This window comes from Geotrypetes seraphini, chromosome 14 (assembly GCF_902459505.1).
Source record: "Geotrypetes seraphini chromosome 14, aGeoSer1.1, whole genome shotgun sequence".
Taxonomy (NCBI): Eukaryota; Metazoa; Chordata; class Amphibia; order Gymnophiona; family Dermophiidae; genus Geotrypetes; species Geotrypetes seraphini.
This window is the reverse complement of record NC_047097.1, coordinates 56,904,496-56,908,978: the sequence shown is the minus strand read 5'-3', so window position 1 is coordinate 56,908,978 and position 4,483 is coordinate 56,904,496.

The following is a 4,483-nucleotide window of genomic DNA, read 5'->3' as shown; positions in this document are numbered from 1 at the left end:
GATGTAGCCAGAACTTTTCATCAGCATCTGCACTTCACTGTACAGCATCTGTAGTCCATTTCGGTTGGAATGGCAAGGTGATGATGTACCCAAACTAAGTGAACCCGCTTTCGGATGTGCAGAGTTCGGCATCAGTGGACATGGGAAGGAGGCACTGGGGCAGGCACTAAGGACACAGGATGGAGGCACTGGGGCCACTAAGGACACGGGAAGGAGGCACTGGGGGCACTAAGGACACAAGACGGAGGCACTGGGGGTACTAAGGACATGGGAAGGAGGCACTGGGGGCACTAAGAACACAGGACTGGGGGCACTAAGGAACTGGAAAGAAGGCACTGGATGCACTAAGGACATAGGTAGGAGGGAAGGAATAGAAAGGGACAATTGTTGGGCCTGAGTGCAGAAAGAAAGAATGCACAGCCAGAAGGAAACACAACCAGAGACCCATGAAATCACCAGACAGCAAAGGTAGGAAAAATGATTTTTTTTTTCAATTTAGTGATTAAAATGTGTCAGTTTTGAGAATTTATATCTGCTGTCTATATTTTGCACTATATTTGTCTATTTTTCTATAGTTACTGAGGTGACATTGCATATTTTAAAAGTCATCTGTCTTGACATCTTTGAAAACCACCCCAAATATAAATGATAATTAACATTTTCTCTGCATATAGTGTGGTTTGTAGTTTTTTAAAATTTTATGGTTACCATTATGAATAAGATATGTGTACATGAAAAATGAATGGAAGAAATTGGGGGCAGGGTTAGGGTGGAATTGGGGTGGGGCAAGGGCGGGATTGGGGGGGCAGGATTAGGGTGGGGCTAGGGCGGGATTGGGGCGGGACTGACAATTAATAGATGTCCCCTTTTGATGGAAAAAATAAATGGTCAGGTTATGCATGCAGGACAGGATTAATTCGTTGAGGGCCCTTAGGCACACAAGTACACTGGGCCCCCCCTCCCAAACATTGCAGCTGCCGGCTCTGCCCTCTGAGCTCCTTTAAAAAAAGGCAACCCGAAAGCAGAATTAGATCTGCTGATGGCAATGCACTCCCCCCCCCCACCCCCCGCATCAACGGCAACACGGCCAGATCTGTTACAGGAAGGTCCTGTGATGAATGTGTCTGCTGGTCAATCGTCAGAGGGGGATGGACCGGCAAGTTTCTACAAATCCAAAATGTGGCCCTGCAAAGGGTTTGAGTTGGAAACCACTGATCTAGGACAATTGTGCTGATCAGATGGCATATAAAAATAATGAGTGAATAAATAAATGACAGATCTCTAGTCCTTTCTAGTTCTCAACCAAGCCATTGCCACCTCTCCCTCCCCCAGCCCACTCTGTCAACTTTCCTTGGGCCCCTGCCTCCCTTTCATCCTTTCCTGAAATCATTGACTAGGAAACTGCACATTTTCTTTCCTCTGCTCCTTCTGATCCGATTCCCATCTCTATTCAGCACTCGAAATTTTCATCTTTTTTCTTTTTCTTGAAAATTAACTTCCCCACCTATTTGCCCCTTATTTGTTCTCTTTTCCTCACAAATTTTGTAGTTCTTCCCTTTTGCCTTTCGTTCCTGTTTATCATAGATTGAAATCTGTTGTTTACTAACTCTTCACACTACTACAATGAATTATTTCTATAGCGCTACCAGACACATGCAGCACTGCACAGAGTCACAAAGAAGAAGACAGTCCCTGCTCAAAAGAGCTTACAATCTAAATAGCCAAGACAGACAAAAAGGATGTCATGGATACAATTAAGGGGAAAGGTTAATCAGCTGTGTTTTATGAAGGCGATACACTACCAGGCTCCCCCAAGACTGGTTTGATTGTTTATAATTCTCTCTCTCAGACAGTATAGCTGCCATCAGCCAGAGTTTGTTTTCTGGAATAGACTCCGCACAAATGGAGAAGATTCTGTGGTCCTCTTTGTTACGATAGAATGACTTACTGCACTGCCAAATGTATCGTTTCCAATAAAAATGTTTACTCTGTGAAACAAAATTTGTGGATTAGACATTAGTTCCTGTTAAAGCTAGAGCCTAGTGCACAGGGTTGGAAGCCCGTTACTGGTTTAAATTCTGCTCTTTCTGCCTTTTGTGGCTGTGCAGTCCATGGTGCTAGGCTGGATTAAGGCTTCAGTCTCTGATGCACAAAAGGTTTCCATGCCAGTAAGACTCATTAAAGGAGTCTTAACTGCAAATGCTCGGCAGGAGGGTTTCCGTGCCAGTTAAGACTGCTTTAACGAGTTTTACTGGCACAGAAACCTTTCATGCATTGAGGCCTCAGTCTCTTCCGAGGTGTGGGACTTAGAAAAAGACACGGGGATGGGGACATTGTCCCCTTGTCATTCTCTAAAAGCTTGAAGACTAGCCTTAAATAGGCTGTTCCAGCTGGATGGAACAGCATCTACAAAATGCTAGTAAATAATATGTAAAATTTAACACATTTTAGACAATTGGCAAGCAAACTCAATTATAATAATAAAAAAACCAAACAACAAAACCTGCAGAAGCCGCTTTTGGATTAAGTGAAGCACAGTTAAAATTGCATCATTTTTGTCTTGTTTGCCTTTGATGTGGTAACAAGAGACTTGCTGCTGATCAGACTCCTACCGTCTCCAAGGCAGGATTAACCAATAGGCCAAGTAGGCACGTGCCTAGGGCCTGAAATGGTCAGGGAGGCCCGATGAAGGAGGGCATCAACATTGTTTTTCCAAACGGCGATGGGCCCCCCCCCCGATCGACGGAAAGTAAGACAAGTAAGCAACGCGGGTAAGAAAGGCAACGGGAACTGTAATTGTGCAAGCGGTGCTGCTTGCCCAAAGCTTCCCTCTGACACAGCTTCCTGTTTCCGCCTAGGCGCATGGTGGGGCGGGGCAGGGGGCCCAGTGTACTTGTGTGCCTAGGGGCCCTTGACAAATTAATCCTGCCCTGACCGTCTCCTTCCATCATGTGCCCAGTTGCTCAAGCATCAAGGAGCATTTCTAATACTTAATTGACACTTATTTTCCTATTCAACCACCACACCAGCGTATTGCAAACTGTGTGCTGCTGCGACCCCGGTGTGCCTCCTGACATTTCAGGTGTGCTGCGACACACTGGCGAGGAGGAGAGTCATCCGTGCCAGCTGACTCTCCTCCTCGTCGGCTTCTCTCCTCCCCCCCCCCACACACCTCCCCTCTTTCCGGATCCCTCCACCGAAGCGAGTCGCGGCCAGATGGGCCTCTGCGCATGGACGAACATCGTGATGATGTCACGCATGGGTGTGATATCATCGTATCGATGACCGCGCGCTTCTAGGGGCCTTCCGGCCAGGGTACTAGGTTTAGTGTGCCGCCGGCCGGAAAGTTTGCGAGACACTGCATTACACGGTATTCATTATTTTCTACACCCACATCTGAAAGACAATACCAATTATCTTTCTAGATAATATAGACCAGAGGTGTCCAACTTGCGGCCCAGTGAAGTATTTTGTGCGGCCCTGGTCAAGGGCGATGCAGTGTTTTCCTCTGCTGCCCCTGGGTGTTTACCGTCTTGCCGGCTCCCTCCTCTGTCTTGCTGCAGCATTTGCGCGGCCCCAGAAACATTTTTTTTCAGACAATGCGGCCCAGGGTAGCCAAAAGGTTGGACACCCCTGATATAGACCAATGGTCTCAATCTCACGGTCTGAAGGCCACATGTTAGCATCAGGCCCTTGAAGACACGGGCAGCCAGTGAGCCGACGATAGCCAAATATATTTTTTGATTAGCTTTTTCAAGCAATACCTTCCTCTTCAGGTCAGAACTGAACAAATGATGACCTATATCAGAATATATACAGTATATGTGAAACATTCTAGGGTGTGCTAAAAAGTTCTCAGCCCAACCAAGAAGAGAACGGCGTGGATATGGTTCAATCAGTGATCTGAAACAATGTCAAAAACATAGAATTTCATTTCTGCAAACTGCCACTTAATGAAACAAGATAACCCTCTTTTCATCTACAGTGGCAAAATGACGCTCAGAATTTAGAAAGTTGGTTGGTTGGGCTGAGAACTTTTCAGCACCCCCTCGTAAAAGCATTCCAATGACAATCTCATAGGGGAATGGCAGGAGCGGGTGGGGCTGGAGGGGGGTAGGAGAGAAAAACAGTGAGAGATGGATGGGTAATCAGAGGGTGACACATGATTTACAATGTGATAGGAAAACCTAAATCTGTTAAGTCCTGTCTGGTGGGTATCAAAATATTTCATATTTTAACTTCAGAAGTTATATTTAATATTCCTGGATAGTTTTGCTAGACTAGAGCACTGCATGGATGACTTTAAGGTGGGAATACTAAACAGAAATTTTAAAAACATTTTTTTTTTAAATTGAATTGTATGATTTAGCCTATCTTTAACAAAACAAACAAAAAAAAAAGAATTGATATTTGCAAAATCTAAATTTCTCCTTCCTTTTGCAAGTCTAGCAGTCAAAAGATGAACTAACCCGAAGACTTATCC